This window comes from Tamandua tetradactyla, chromosome 16 (assembly GCF_023851605.1).
Source record: "Tamandua tetradactyla isolate mTamTet1 chromosome 16, mTamTet1.pri, whole genome shotgun sequence".
Taxonomy (NCBI): Eukaryota; Metazoa; Chordata; class Mammalia; order Pilosa; family Myrmecophagidae; genus Tamandua; species Tamandua tetradactyla.
The window spans coordinates 13,286,058-13,303,182 of NC_135342.1; the positions used below are offsets into that span (position 1 = coordinate 13,286,058).

A 17,125-nucleotide genomic window follows, 5' to 3' on the forward strand; every position below is an offset into this window, starting at 1 on the left:
TGTGGAAGCAGAAAGCAAACTATTAGTTGCTAGAAGCTGGGAATCGAGGGAGGAGAGTCACTCTAAAGGATCAAAAAGGGAACTTTTGGGGGTGCTAGAAATGTTCTATAACTTAATTACGATGTAGCTGACACTCAGAACTCATCTTACTATATATTAAAAATGGGTGGATTTTCGAGCATATGAATGATACCCCATTAGATCTGAAAGAAGAGAAAAAAATACTGAGCATGTACAACTGAGCAGACACAAGTCTTGAGGATCTCTTTTAATTCACAAAACAAGCCATCAGATAGATACCATTATCCCTATGCCACAGATGGGGAAACTGAGGCAGAGTGCTGTTAAGTGACACGCCCAAGGTCACACAGCAAGGGGGGGACATGAGAGCTGGGCCCCTCCAGCCCCTCCTTGCATCTCTCTCCTCCACTCCCTTCCAACGCCCTGACTTTCACTCCCGACTTCTTCTCTCTCTTCTCTCGCCCTGTCTTCCTCTCTTGATATGCAGAGTTTTTCTCACCTTCTCGTTTTCCATCCCTCCACCTCCCCCCTCACCCCGTATGCCTCCGGGCCCCCTCCTGCCCCTCCTGATCTCCGAGCCCCTCCCCAACTGTTTCCCTGTCCCTGACGAGGCCTAATTTAGCAAATGCCCCAATCCTTTTACGTCGGTCCCGCCTCAGCAGAATGGCCGGGGAATTAGCCCGGATAAGTCCACTCATGACCCGTGGGGGAGGGGACCGCACGGGACAGCTGACATTTAACTAACCGGTGCCCTCCCCCGTCCCCTGTGAAGTCATGCCTGGGACACCCAATGCCAATAACATCACAGTCAAATTCTCTTTTGAACTCTTTCTAGGTGGCGGGCACTGTTACACGCTTCCCTTGTATCACTAATTCATTCCATCTTCACGTGAGGTCAGGGGACACCACGTCCCCTCGTCTTACAGATCGGAGGTTAAGTTACTTTCCCAAGACAAAGGTGATATGGCCCCAGCCCTCCTGGAGCTTCCAGTAGCATAGATGAAGAGACAGAGGCTGGGAGAGGAGAATGGAATGGCCACGGAGTTCCTCAGCAAACAAGAGCTACCTCTGTTTGGGTGACTTCAGTGACAATGCTTTCGGCCCGCAAAGTGTTGAGAAGAGAGAGGAAGAGGAATCAAGGAGGGTAAAAGCAGAGAAGAAAAAGCATTTCAGAGAAGGAGGAATGGGAAGCACAGTGGAGGAAGAGATTAGGTAGGGAGAGAAAAGACGGAGGCCAGAAAGAACTGAAGGATAGAACCCAGACGCCATGCAACTCTAAGGTGTGGCAAGAAGCCCAGGGAGAGCTGACGTGAACTGGGAGGGCTGGGAGAGGCTTCCAGAAGAAGTGACGTTTGCACAGAGGATGGAGGATAGGGAATGATGCGTGCTAATCAGGGAAAGAATACAGGTGGACAAAGGCTGGAGCTGGTATCTGCAAACCTCCTGGGTCCTTCAGACCCTTTTCAGAAGTTGGTCCTCTAACATCTGCCTCCAGCGAGCAGACATGCAGACATTCAGAGAAGCCTGGGCTGTAGCACCAGAACATGGGGGGGGGCCCCGAGGCCCCAAAGGCACCTTTCCAAGAAGGAAACTCCAACCCCCTTACCAGTTTTCCAGGTCCTGTGTGCCCTGCTCTTCTCGAATGTCCTCTTTCTCAGCTTGTAAACCTCGTGAAGGCAGCCGGTTCAGCAGTCTTGGGCTCAGACGCCACGCCGACACCAGACTAGGGAAAGGCATGGAAAGTGGTTCTCCGTACTTATTTTTTTCCCCCAACAATATACTAAACACTTATTAAAGCATTTTTCAATAAGATTACACACGAGCTCCTCCTTGTCCTTTGCATCTGACAGTTTGATTGAGATGTGAGGGGGTGTGTTCAAGTTTATCCTGCCTGGTGCTCTCTGGGCGTTTTGGATGTGTTTATTCACCTCTTTTGCTAAATTTGGGAAGTTGTCTGTCATTATTTCTTTGACTATTCCGTATGTCCCTTTCTCTCTTTCTTACTCTTCTGGGACACCTATAATGAGTACTTTGTTGTGCTTGATGGCGCTCAGTAATTATTTGTCTCCTGAAATATGGCAAGGTTCTTCCTGGGCTTGGTGAAAGGTCCGGGCGCTCTAACTCAGAGACAGCCACAGGAAGTCTGGCAAATACACGCAGTGAGCGCAGACATCCGGCCTTTTTTATGGCCTTAGGGGAGTAAGAGATCAATATCTCACCGTGAGTTATGACACTACCTGTAGCTTTTTCACCGATCCCTTTTTTTCAGGTTAAGGAAGTTCCATTCTATTCTTAGTCTGGGGAAAGGTTGTTGTTTTTTTAAATCATGAATCATTGTAGAATTTTATCAAAAAATTTTTTCTGCATCTTAGGAGATAATTGTACGATTTTTTTTTCCTTTTATGATGGCAACATGGCAGGTTACTTGGGTTGATTTATGAATGTTTACCCAACCTTGCGTTGCTGAGATAAATCCTACTTTTTAAAAATATTGTTCGATTTGATTTTGTCTAGGGTTTTGGCATCTATGATGATGAAGGATATCAGTACGTAATTTCCTTTTCTTGTAATGTCCTTAACAGATGTGGTAGGAGGTTGTGCTGACGTCATAAAATGAATAGTGAATACACTTTTTTCCTCTATTCTGTAAGAGACTTTTGTGAGATATTATTTCTCCCTTAAAGTATTTCCCAGAATGTGCCAGTGAAGTACATGGGTCCAGATATTTTTGTTAAGAAGGTTAATTATGGATTTAATTTCTTTAATGGAGATACAATAGTTCTTAATTTTAAATTTCTTCTGGTGTCAGTTTCAGAAAGAATGTTTCCCAAGGAATTTGTCCATTTCCACTAAGTTGTCAAATGTGTTGTTAAGTTTTCCATAATACTCTAATTTCCATTGGATTTATTTATAGCACTAAGTGATATACCAAATATCAGATAAGAAGGCTAAACTCAATCATTTCAACATCATCTCAAGAAGTTAGAACAGAAAACTAAACCCAAAGGAAAAAACAATAAAGATAAGAGCAACAATTAATGACATTAAAAAACAAATATATGCAAAGACACAAATATTGAAATAAAGGGATGGGAAAAGATATATCTATCATGCAAGCTGGGAGCATAACAAAGCGGGAGAGTGGCCGTACCAATCTCAGATAAAAGAGACTTTAAGACAAAAATGCTACTAGACATTAAGAGAGACATTTATAATCATAAAAGGGCCAGTCCATCAAGAAGATGTAACAATTATAAACCTGCAGGTACCTAACAGCAGTACAAAAACATGGAAAGCAAAAACTGACTGAACTGAAGGGAGAAACAGACAATTCAATAATAATAATAGTTGGAGGTGTCAATACCCATATTTCACTAATTGTTAGAAGAAGTAGGCAAAAGATTACCAAAAACAAACCCGGATACATTTAAAAGGATTGAAAGAACACAAAATATGTTATCCTACCACAATGGAATGAAATTAAGAATCAATAAGAAGGGAATTTGGAAACTTGCAAATATGTGGAAACAGAACCAACACACTCTTAATCAAACAGTGGGTCAAAAAGAAAACAAATGAGAAATTAGAAAACACTTTGAGATTAATAAAAATGAAAATATATCATGCCAGAACTTAGGGGATGCAGCTAAAGCAGTGCTTAGAGGAGAACTTGTAGTTGCAAATGGCTTTATTAAAACAGAAGATCTCAAATTAACAACTGAATTTTATACCTTAAGACACTGGAAAACTTTTTGTAGAGCCACGCGAAAGCCAGGAGACGCCGCCATGTTCGCCATGTGCCCTTCCAGCTGAGAGAGAAACGTTGAACGTCATAAACCTTCTTGAACCAAGGAAAAAGAGATTAAGTTTCTGACTGCTGAGATCGATCGGCTGAAAAACTGTGGCTGTTTAGAAGCTTTTCCAAATGTGGAGCAATTGCGAGAAGAGAATTTAAAATGAAAGTATCGACTGAGTATTCTTCGAAAGAGTCTTCAAGTAGAAAGGAATAAACCAACCAAAAATACGATTGACATCAATGGCCGCCTACAGGAGGTCTTTGGTTGTGCCATTAAGATTTGGAAAATCCTCCTCTGATATTCACACCAAGTCAACAGCCCAGGTTCAGAGACTATCATTGTGACAGTGCCATGGGGATTTCTCAGACGCTCAAAACCAAGGAACAGAAAGTTAATCCAAGAGAAATTGCTGGAAACTTATCAAACACCTTCCAGACAATGAATGCATTGAAAATGTTGAAATTGCTCATCCTGGTTTTATTAGTGTCCACTTAAAAAAGGATTTTGTGTCAACTGACCAAATCTCCTGGTCAATGGAGTCCAACTGCCTGCTCTCGGAGAGAATGAAAAGGTTGGAGTTGACCTTTCCTCTCCCAATATAGCCAAAGAGATTTGTGTGGGACACCTCAGATCACCCATCCTAGGAGAGAGCATGTGCTGCCTCTTTGAATTCACAGGGTATGATATGCTGAGGTTAAATCACGTAGGAGATTGGGGGACTCAATTTGGTATGCTCAGCACTCACCTGCAAGGTAAACGTCCAGATTATCTAACTGTTTCACCTCTTATTGGGGATCTTCAGGCCTTTTATAAGGAATCCAAGAAGAGATTTGATACCGAGGAGGATTTTAGGAGGTGAGCATATCAGTGTGTAGTTCTGCTCCAGAGCAAAAATCCAGATATCATAAAGGCTTGGAAGCTCATCTGTGATGTCTCCTGCCAAGAGTTCAATAAAATCTACGCTGCATTGGACATCTCCTAATAGAAAGGGGAGAGTCCTTCTATCAAGACAGGATGAATGACGTTGGGAAGGAATTTGAAGCTCAAGGTTTTGTGCAAGTCGTTGATGGCAGAAAAATTGGGTTTGTACCAGGGTATTCTGTACCATTAACCATAGTAAGATCAGATGGCGGTTATACCTATGATACATCTGACCTGGCTACTCTTAAACAAAGACTATTTGAGGAAAAGGCAAGCATGATCATCTACGTAGTGGACAGTAGACAATCTTTGCATTTCCAGACAGTGTTTGCCGCTGCTCAAACGATTGGTTGGTATGACCCTAAAGTAACTCGAGTGTCACATGCTGGATTTGGTGTTGTGCTGGGGGAGGACAAGAAAAAGTTTAAAACACGTTCAGGTGAGACAGTGAGCCTCATAGACCTTCTGGAAGAAGGACTAAAACGATCCATCGACAAATTGAAGGAAAAAGAAAACGACAAGGTCTTAACCCCAGAAGAACTGAAAGCTGCTCAGACATCTGCTGCTTTTGGCTGTATCAAATATGCTGCTCCTTCCCATAACCGGTTGAATGACATCTCTTCCTTTGACAAAATGCTGGGATGACAGAGGAAACACATCTGCTTACTTGTTGCATGCTTTTACTAGAATCAGATCTATTGCATGTCTGGCCAATATTGATGAAGAGATGCTCCAGAAAGCTGCTAGGGAGATGAAGATCATTTTGGACCATGAGAAAGAATGGAAACTAGGCCAATGCATTTTAGGGTTCCCTGAGAGTCTACAAAAGATTTTAGATGACTTCACACTCTCTGTGATTATAGTTATGAGCTGGAAACTACCTTCACAGAGTTCTATGAGAGCCGCTATCGCATGGAGAAAGATTGCAAACCAGAAAAGTGTTGAAGGTAAACATGTGGCGTACGCTGCTATGTGAAGCAGTAGCTGCTGTCATGACCAAGGGGTTCGATATCCTGGGAATAAAAGCTGCCCAGAGGATGGAATCCTTCTTAGGTTTGAACACTGTGTGTGTTTTTACCAAAGTGGCCATAGCACTGTTTGCTTTTTTACAACCATGTGGATACAACAAAAACAAGTAAAGAAAGTTTGTCAAGAAAAAAAAAAGACACTGGAAAAGAGGAGGAAAGTAACTACAGCAAGTAGACAAAAGAAATAATAAAGATTACAGCAGGAATTAATGAAATACAGAATAGACAAAATCAACGAAACCAAAGTAGTGTCTTCGGAAAGATCAACAAAATCACAAATCTTTAGCTAGAATGACCAAGAAAAAAAGGGATAAGACACAAACTACTAGAATCTGGAAAGAAAGAGGGGAGGTATCCCTACTGATTTCACAGAAATTGAAAGATGACAAAGAAATACTGTGAACAGTCGTATGCCAATAAATTAGATAACTTAGATGAAATAGACAAATTCCTGGAAACAAACTACTGAAACTGACTCAAGAAGAAACAGATTGTCTGAATAGACCTATAACAAACAAAGAGATTAAATTAATAATCAAAAAGCTACCTACACACACACACGCAAAAATGCCCAGACCCATATGGCTTGATTCACTGCTGAATTGTACCAAACATTTAAAGAATGAATACCAATTCTTCACTATCTCTTCCAAAATATAGAAGCAGAAGGAACATTTCTCAACTTACTTTCTGAAGCCAGAATATCTCTGATACCAAACCAGACAGAAACATTGCATGAAAAGAAAACTTCAGGCCAACATCTTTTATGAATATGGATGCAAAACCTCAACAAATCAAGAAAACAGCAGCTATTCTGGAGTGAGGGGACTGTGCTCATAACGTTGAGGTAGGATAACAGTTTGAAAGCAAGATCTAAGCCTAGAGGAAAATTTGATAAATAGACTACTTTAGAACTGGGGAATGCTGACACTCAGTTGCCAGAGAGGACAAAAGGGAGTTCTGGATAAGATGAGTCAACTGGAGACATTTCCTAGAGGAAACCTGAAGCAATGTTAAAAGTAGGTGGGAAGGGAGCTATTCTCTAGGGAATCATTCTGAGGCTCAGACAAATTTGAGCAAAAAGCCCCAGTCTCCAGAAGGAAGCGATTCTTTTCCAGAGAGTTCAGGAAAAAAGAGTCAATTTTCTAAAAAAAAAAAAAAAAGAGAGAGAGAGAGAGAGAATAGATCTTTTATTTCATTTTAGGTGCATTTTTCAACAGTTCATGACTTTGCACTTTGGGGAATTCATAAGGTCCCATGAGGTACTCCTCTCACCAGCTTCTTGGGTATTCTCCCTGATGCAGTCGAAGAGTACGGGAGCAACTTGTACATATGTCCTGTTTTCTTTACAACTTTCTACATTTTCTTGCTTCTCCACTATGCCTCTCAAGTGTGGTTCAAGAAACCTCTGCACTCAGAACCAGCTGAGATATACAGAGAGATAGATAATTAATGAAAAGATATACAGATGGACGGATGGATGGATGGACAGACGGATGGATAATGTAAAAATTTGTATTCGAATTTAGAACTTGGCCAATTTGGGAGCAGGAAGAAAGATTTCAGAGGGCACAAAAATGAAACTAGAGTTTAGATGGGACGGAGGGACCAGGTCACAGGAGTCATCCCGGCATGGGGGCCAACAGCCCATCCCCCCAAGTGGGGCCTCCTGGGGAGGAGGGGAGTGAGTGCTGAATGGAGAGAGTTTGTCATGGCAGAGGGAGGGGCAGGGAGGATGCAGTCGGTGGACCCTCCAATTAATAGCGTTGAGGCAATTAGACGAATGCCGGGCAAATAGTGAGAAACAAGTGCTTGAATTTTTTCCCTGTCTCTGTCATATATATAAAACAAAAACATTTTTTGCATCCATTTCTGGTTCTGCCTCTCCATTTCTGTATCTCTCTCTTATTTTTTCTGCCTCTGTTTTCTGAGCGCCCCCAATACCCAACAGGATGGGATGCAGCTGGCTTCTCTGTCGCCCACCTCCTTCTGCATTGCCTTCCTCCTGCCTGTAAGACAAGACAAGCTATGAGCCAGGGGCCAGGAGGGCGCAGGAGGCTCGTAGCTTAGACTAGAACTTCTCAAAATGGTCCCCAGACTGGCAGCATCAGCATCCCCTGGGAGTTTGTTAGAAATGCACATTTGGGGGCCCCACCCAGTTCTACAGCGTCAGAAACTGTGGGTGAAGCCTCTAAGCCGGGTCTTGACAAGCTCTCCAATCATTCTGACGCCCACTAGAATTTGAAAATCACTGGCCTGGAGAACATGAGGTTGGAGGAAGGGAGGCTGATTTTCAAGGAATGACACTCGAGCTGTATCTCCTGGAGAGTGGAGACCAGCTGAGCAACCAGCCACCCCGACCTGGAGGCAGACCTGAGTGCCTGGGACGGGGTCCCAGAGAACCTTCGGTGGCAGCTTCCCCCCCGAGCGGATGCCTTCACAGGTGATGCTTGGGGGGAGGGCGGGTGCAGGGGTGATTCCACCCTACACGTGGGAAAGATGGACCCAAGGAGGAAGGCGTTTCCCCAAGGCCAGCTCAATGAAAACAATGACCTCGGGGGATTCCCAGCTTCTCTGATACTGTGCCCGGCACATGGAGTTCAAGAAAATTTGCTAAATATGAGAGAGAGAAAAGCAGCCCCCGGCAGCCCAGAGTTGGCCTGGCACAGCTATGCCTTGGACGTCTCCTAGGGAACCGGGAGCATGCACGACAGACAAGGTCAGTCTGTGATTCTCACGACGTGACCTCCCTGTGGTCATGTCCGAGCACAGGCAAAACTCCAAACCGTTATCCAAACCACACAAAAGATCAACCTTGATTAATGTTAAGTGACAGCTCCTGCTATGCAAACCCCAGGGTTCACCTACGCGCCCCTCTCCTCGCCTTCTTAAAGATGCCCAGTCATAGACGCCCCCCACTTCCTGAGAGCAGTCCGTCCAGAGCAGAGCCACTCTTCTTCGAACCCTTCCCCAAATCACCTACCCCAAGCCCAAACCCTAGAAAAAGTTCCATTTCACACCTTCTTACTACGGCACCCCTGGGAACGCCCAGGGGGTGCATTCTCCTTTGCAACGAGACAATTAACCCAGCGTGGACTTCTGGTGTCTTCCCGGTGGTCTCTGCTGGACACTGACAGATGTCCAACACCTCTTGTCAACCTACAAGCCGGAGTGCCCAAGGCTTCACCTACCAGTCACGACGCGCTCCCTCTTCTTCATCCTTGCCAGTCGAATAAGCAATATGTTAAATTTAATTAAGAAAAAAAAATAATGAATCTGGTTGCCTATGCAATGTCCAGCTCTCTGGACAGCGGGCCTCATCTACTGCTGTGTCACAGGAGGGGAGCTCAGCCTGGTGTCTGACAAGGCAGATGCCTGCTTCAGGTGCTGCAGTCAAAGGAACCGAGCTCAGAGCCTGATGTAAAACCAGAAACGAGTTCATTCACTCACAAGGGGAAATCACCAGCTGCCCACCTGAACCCCCATCAGCCCTTCATCCCCCAGGGAAATCCAGTACAAAAATCAAACCACCCCAGGCCAATATGCACAGAGCATCCCCCGTGCCTGGGACCAGGAGAGCAACTTCAACAGTAGACTGTAGGGGAACGAGTGGCCTGAACGGCAAGGAGAAGAGGTGGTGGCAGGACAGACAAGCAGTAGAGAGATGGAAGCAAGTGGACAAATCCTCTTGCGTTGGGAAGAGTGGTGCTTCCAGAATGAGAAAGAAAAAGGATGACTCCTGAGGTCTGGCTGGAGGTGCTTCTCCTGAGATGGGGACCCCCCCATGCTCCCTGCCTCAGGGTTTGGATTCCGCCTGCCTGAGAAACGCTGTTCCCCACCTGGGGCCTGGGCTGTCTTGGCCCCTGGGTTTTCCCAGCTCCCAGCACAGGCCAGGGAGGTAGTAGCTGCTCAGTAAAGAAAGAATTCATCAACCCTGGGGCAGGGGGAGGGGCAGGGGCTGCAGGGTGGAGCTGGAAGTGGGAGGGTCTCGGCCCGACGACCAGGGTGGGTCAGGGCGGGCACGGCGTGAAGGCTGGGACTTAAACCCCAGGCCTTGTGGGCAGAGGCTCAGACGCCGAGGACAGGTCAGGAGGGCGGGTGCAGGAGCCTCAGCATCTCATGGGTGAGTCAGAAGCGGCCTGCGGAGCGCGGTCTGGGAGCCGCCGGGGCCCACGGTGGAGGGGCCGAGGTGGGAGGTCGGGGCGAAGGTCGGGGAGGGCCCCTCTGGGCGCAGAGACGGATTGAAGCCTCACGGCTTCCTGCGCTGCCAAGTGGGAGGAATCGTGGTTTTCCGAGCAACGAAATGAAATCAGGCGGCGGGGGCCCGAGCAGAGGGCTGCGCACAGACGCGCGTCGGCCTGGGGGGCGTTGGGGAGCAGGCTGAGGTCTCAGCAGCCCTCGGCTGTGACCCTGAAATAACAGAGGGACCTCTGTCATCCCACCTCAAAGATGTGGACACGGAGGCCCAGACAGAGCCAGGGTCTCGGGGCGGGAACGTGCAGAGCCGGGGTCTCCCTTGCCCCGGGCCTGAGCTCCGGGCCTGCTCGCAAGGGCACCGTGGGGAGGGGGAGAGGGGTCCCTGGGTGGCGGGTGGGGTGGGGCGCCGTCTGCAGGGCCCTTCTGACCTCGTTATCCTGCCGCAGACCCCTCGGCATCCTCAGCCCCCCTGCGGAGGCGGCGGCAGGAACGCACCGTCTACAGCAGGCAGGAGCAGCAGGAGCTGGAGAGCCATTTTGCCAACTGCAAGTACCCAGCCTACGAGGAACGCAAGGCCCTGGCGGTCAGGCTTCGCCTAAACCAGCGTCAAGTGCAGGTCTGTCCTGCCCCCCGCCCCCCACAACCCCGGGTCCTTCCTTCCCAGGCGCCCAGCCGTGCCACCCCCACCCCCTGCTGCAGGCGGGGAGCGCCGAGGCCCAGGGACCGAGTACTCGCCCGGTTCGGGCGGCCTGGGAACCAGGCCCGGGGCCCCCAGCTCCGCATCAGCCCTGGGCGGCCACGAACCTGGTCACGCGGTGGGCCCGGCGGGGTCGCCCGGTCCCCAAAGCTTTGGGCTCCCCTCTCAGCCTGGGGCCCCATGGGGCGGAGCCCTCCCTGGGCTCCTCGGCTCCTGGGTGCCCAGGCCCTGCCCCTCCTGCACGCGCCCTTCCCCCGCGCCCCTTCGGCCCTCTGAACCGCAGGGTCCCTCTAACTGGGGCTGGGGGCGGGGGCGAGCCTGGTGGGGGTACCCGGCGCGGCGGGCGCTTCCTTCCCGCGCCTCCCACCGGAGGTCCCCCATTCCCGCGCGGAGCGGGTGCGCCAGGCCCCTCCCTTTGCACAGCGCCTCACGCCGCCTCTGTTCCCCCCCCCAGGTGTGGTTCAAGAACCGCCGCGCCAAACACTTCCGACAGATGCGGCTGGAGCAGCAGGGGCAGCGACCACCTGGGCAGCTGGGCGGGCGGCCGGGAGCCCCGGGCGCACCCGGCTCCTATGCTGGGGGCCCTGCCCCTGCCCCTGCGGGTCCCGAATTCCCTGGGGGGGCAGGTGTCCGCAACCCCCCTCGGCCCAACCCCTCGGGAATCTTCGCACCAGCAGCACCCGGTGTCTCCAGCCAGGGCCCCTCCTGGGGGACCCCTGCGCAGGGCGCCCTGCAGAGCACTCAGCCTGCGCCCGGCCCCTCCTGGGCTCAGGACCCCTACGACTCGGGCTCGTCGACAGACCCTGAGCTCTTCCCCGACTTCACAGAGCTCCTGGAACCCCTAAACCCCTATGGGGAGATTTCCCCCATCCCCACGACCTCTGGGTACCAAGAGGCTTCTGACTTTGGGGACGGAAACGACTCCGACACCAAAACGTTATTGAATTTGTAGGGTGTCTGCGCCTGCAGTGTCCTGCAAGGGCATGGGGACCCTCGGGGAACGACGGAACAGGCCCCTCGAGCTACCCCCGCGCTGGCACCCATTACTGGGGCTGGTGGGCTTCCCCCTGGCCTCTCCTACACAGCCTGAATGTGGCACCATTTGCTATCCCACCTGCATGCTTCTCTCGCTGCTGTGAGCGTCCCGGGCCTCGCCACTTGTGTCACGCGCCAGCATCTCTGGCTCTTAGAGCTGGGAACGGAATCTTCGTGAGCACAGCGCTCCTGCTGGCCAGCGTCCTCGCCGACATTGAGGGTTGTGAGACTTTCTAACATTTGCGATCTGCTGGCCTCGGTCTTCGTGATGGTTTGATATTCATTTCCCTGATGACAGTAGCTAAACCGGGTTATTCAGGTTTTCATGTTAAGTGTTTATTGTTTTGCCGATTTTTCTTTATTTGTAATGATTCATAAATTTCCTCTTGTTAATTAATGGGTTACAACGTATTTTCCCGTTTGTATTGCTTATTCTTGAGTAGAATTTCTTTTGACTTCTTGCTTTTAATGTTATCTTTTTTAGTGCCCCCAAACTATCTGTGGTGATGGTTCAGTTTTTGTTTCATTTTTGTGGTTCTGCTTGTTTATGTGGATAGAAATGTTCTTTAATAAAATAAAATTGATAGAAATTTTATATTTTAAATTTTAAATTCCTTATTTGTAATAATAAGCTGAATTTTAAATTACTAGATTAAGGTGGAACCAAAAAATGCACTGTCGAACTGAAATAAAAGTTTCTAAAAGTTGATTTCCAATGTATCTATTTACCTCACAAACACTGAAAAACATACAGCAGGGAGCCTTAGCATGCCGCTTTGGAAATAGATCAGTTTGTCTCACTTTCCCCTTCTAGGGTTAATGCTTTTTTGTCTTTCTTTTTAAGAACTCTTTCATTATCACGTGGTCATGAGAAATTCATTTATTCTCTAAAATTTTTGTAATTTTACCTTTCATATTAACATCTGTAATACACTTAGAATTGATTCTGTATAGTGTCAGGTAGAGATTGGTTTCATTTTTTTTCTCATAGATTTCCAACTGTCAATTTATTGAGATGCTCATAATTTGCTTTATTATAAATCAAGTATCCATTAATGTATGAGTTGGTTTCTAATATCTGCATTTTGAGTCAATGGCCTATATATCTAACCTTGCACAAATAATATATTGCCTTCATTCCTATAGCTTTAAAATAAATTTTGATATCTGCTGGCATAAGTTGCCCCACCTTGATCTTTTGAAAGAATGGCTTCTCTTGGCCCTTCACCTTTCCACATAAACTTTTGAATGAATTTATCAAGTCCCATCAAGAAAACTGTTGGGATTTTAACTGGAATTGCATTAAATAATTTTTACACTACTGAATCTTCATCCATGAACAAAGTTTGTCTCCCCATTCATTTAAGTCTTTTAAATTAATATAAAGTGTTTAAACTAACCATAGAGGTCTTGAAAATATTTCTATAGATTTTAGCACACTTATTTCATGAGCTCTTATTTTTACAGTAAACTGTTTATTCAAGGTAATTATAGATTCACAAGCAGTTGTAAGAAACAGTTACAGAAATTACAGAAATGCTCTTTACCCAATTGTTCTTGATGATGACGGCTTGCAAGATAGAATACAATATCACAGCCAGAATACTGACATCAAAATACACTTATATCTATCACCTCAAGGATCCATTATGTGGGTCTTCTATTACCATACCCACTTCTCTCCTATCTTCACCAACATTTGGTATGTTCATAAGTTTTTAGTTGAGTGATTCTGATTGACATGTGATGACATCTCATTGTGGTCTTAATTTACATTTTCTTAACCCTTGTAACCTCTAATCTGTTCTCCATTTCTACAATTTTGTCATTTCAAGAATAGTATAGTAGAATGAAGGTCTCTAAAAATCTGCTTCTCCCTAAAAGTCCTAAGAATGCTGGTTTAAAAATTGTCAAAATCAAGTTCTTCAGACCCCTGGCTTAATGAGAAGCATTAATTCAAGAAAAATGGTTGAATCTCAACAGAAATAGTTGAGTTTTGTCACATTTGAATTTGCCCTATTCTGCTTCCCCTTTTTCCAGCCCCCTGAAAACCTCAGAAACCAACTGCCTCCCACAACAGCAGCCTGACAGCTGCTGGAGGGGGCAGAATAGATTTGGAACTCCCCAGAGAATTGTCGCTACTTCACTGGCAACTCTCTGGAAAAGTCCTCTTCACAGGACTTGTCATTACTTGACCTGCCCCAGAGCTCACTCTGTAAACAGCACTATATCCAGGGTCTTTGTCAAAAAATTCAGTGGAAATTCTTTAATGTCAAACTGCCGAGGTGGTAATCCCAGTTAGCAAAAACAGGAGGCTGCCCAAAACATGTAAAAGGAGAATCGGGGGATGAGCAGTCCACAGGGGCTTTGAAAAGCCCCAATATACTGTATTCCTAGGGGTCAGGAATGAGCAGCTGTGTGTAAACCCAAGAAAGACCTGGAAAGGTCCTCATCTCTTGCCTCTGCCTGATTTTGAAGATATGAACAAGTAGGAAGTGAAAGCTAAGGCAGAGCTGTGACCCCACTCATGGTGAAGACGCACCCCAAATGTACCCTCCACAAAGGCTGGGAGACTTGATGGCTCAAAGCACTTATGGAAGTTTCCATAAGTCGTCAGCTGACCACTAACAGGGAAATTCAGTGGTTACATGTGATAAGGAACACAGACTTTATGGAATCAGCACATTTAGTTCTAGAACGTCACTAAACAAACAAACAACAACAAACCCTGGGGAAGGAGGGGGGGATTCTGAGTTCCAGAACACCGTATTATTTTATTTAAGATACAAAAATTTTGATGCAAAAAGAATTACATTATATGCAAAGAAACAGGAAAGTATGGTCCATACATGGAAAGACTACTATATAAATGGAATTAGATAATATGTACATATGTGAACTATATACTTATGGCTTTTTATACCCAGCCTAATTCTCTGAAGATCCATCCAGGTTGTCATGCTTATCAATTTATAATACTGAGTAGCAGTTCCATGGTGTGGATGTACCACAAGTTGTTTAACCATTTGACTACTAAACGGCATCTGTGTTGTTTCCAGTTTTTTGGCTATTACAAATGCAAATACAAAGCATTTGTGTAAAGTTTTTTCTGTGAATAAAAGTTCATTTCTCTGGCATACATGTCCAGGAATGCAATTTCTGGGTTGAATAGAAGTTGCAAATTTAGTTTTTAAGAAACTGCCAGACTGTTTCCAGAGTGTAACTGTAACATTTTACATTTCCACCAGCGATGTGCAAGTGATCTGTTCCTCTGTGTCTTCATAAGCATCTGGTGTGATCACTGTTTTTTATTTTAATGATCCTGATAGGTGTGAAGTGGTATCTCATTGTGGATTTAATTCTCATTTCCCTAATGGCTAATGACGTTGAATATTTTTCACGTGCTTACTTGCCATCTGTATATCCTCTTCAGTGGAATGCCTTTCCATGCCTTTTGTCCATTTTCTAATTGTATTTTTTTAACTGTTGATTTTGAGAAGTCTTTAAATATTATGGTACCAGTCTTTTGCCAGATATGTGGCCTGCAAATATTTTCTCCTGGACTCTAGCTTGTCTTCTCATCCCTTTCACGGGGCCTTCACAGAACAGAAGTTTCTAATTTTGATGAAGTTTAAATTTATCAAGGTTTTTTTTTAGATCAAGTATAAAAGTTTTGTAGCTTTCCATTTTTGCATTTAATTCCATGACCCATTTTGACTTATGTTTGCGTTTGGTGTGAGACATAAATGGAAGTATATTTTTTATCTATGGATGTCTAATTGCTCAAGTACCATTTGTTGAAAAGGCTATCATAGCACCATTGAGGTGCTTTGCTGCTTGTCAAAATTCAGATGTACATAATTACTTAATTACTGTATAAATTACATCTTAATTACTGTAATTATTAAATAAGCCTTAAAATTAGGTAGACTGATTTCGTCTACTTTATTCTTCTTCAAGATTGTTTTAGTTATTCTGGTTTCCCAAAAAAAAATTTAGAATAACTTTGCCTGTATCTACTGAATAAATCTTGCTGGGATTTTCATAGGAATTGCATTAAACCTGTTTATCAATTTTGGAAAAAGTGACATCTTTACCATGTTGAATCTTCCAATTCAGCGATTAGGGCATGTCTCTGCATTTATATAGGTCTTTAATTTCTTTCATCAGTGTTTCCTATCTTTAGCATACAAGTCCTATGCATGTTTTGTTGTATTTATGCCTAAGAATTTCATTTATTTTGAACAATTATAAATAGTACAATATTTTTAATTTCAGTGCCCAGGTGGTCATGGCTGACATATAAAAATATAATTGATTTTAGTATGTAGATTCTGTATCCCGAGAACTTGCTAAATTTAGGTATTTATTCCAGGAGATTTTTTTGTGTGTGATTCCTTGGGATTTTTGACATAGAAATTCACAAACAGGAACAATTTCTTCCTTTCTGGCTGGTATGTCTTTTATTTACTTTTCTTGACATATTTCATTGGCTAGAATTTGCAGTACCGTACTGCATAGCATTTGTGAGAGCAGACAGCCTTCCCTTGTTCCTGATCTTAGGAGAAAAGCACGTAATCTTTCCATTAACTATATTAACTGTAGGTTTGTTTTTATTGTTGTTTTGTAGATGTTCATCAAACAGAGGAATAGAGTTTACTCTCTATTCCTATTATTCTAGAAGTTTTTTTAATCATGAATTGGTATTAAATTTTATCAAGTGCTTTATCTGGTGGATTGATATGATCATGAAATTTTTCTTTAATCTCCTAATACAGCAGATTTCACTGATTAAATTTTGAATGTTGAACCAGCCTTACTTCCTTGGAATAAATGCCACTTGGTCATGGTGTGTAATTCTTTTGATAATATTTTGTTAAAGATCTGTGCATCTAGAGTGGAAAGGGGCTCAGCGGCACTGCTGGCAGCGCTGGGGACATCAGGAAAAACTAGCCAACACGGAACAGCCTCTGCACGGGACGCTGTGATCAGCCACCCTACTCCACTCGGGGGCCAGACACCAGGCATTTCCAGGCTGGCCGTGGGCAGGGACAGCGGAAATACCCGGCTCCACAGCTCAAAATCAGCCGAAGCAGGAGCTTGGAGGCCACCAAAGCCATCAGACCTATAAGTGGAGTTTCCACTGAGGCGCCCACTGCCCACCCCAGCCCCAGGGCTGGTGGCTCTCAGCACGCATTGAGATCAGTAGCCTTGGCTGGACTTACGTGGGGTCTTCTTGCTCAGTCGGCGAGGGGCAGAACTGAGGACAAGACGTGGCTCCAGAGCATCATCTGTTGGCAAACCTCAAATAGAATTGCTTCCGTGACATATGAGCTTTGGTGGTGGGGAATTACTGACAAGCCAAGTGCAAAAGGGGACCTTCAGTGCAAACCTAGGCAAGTACAAAATCTTAGACGAGTGAAGGAAAC

The 17,125-nt window shown here is 45.4% G+C and overlaps 1 pseudogene; it reads left to right on the forward strand.

Annotated features, from left to right (window-relative positions):
- Positions 1-984: 984 nt before the first annotated feature.
- On the forward strand, positions 985-12,172 carry LOC143658310 (arginine--tRNA ligase, cytoplasmic-like; annotated as a pseudogene).
- The last annotated feature ends 4,953 nt before the right edge of the window (positions 12,173-17,125 follow it).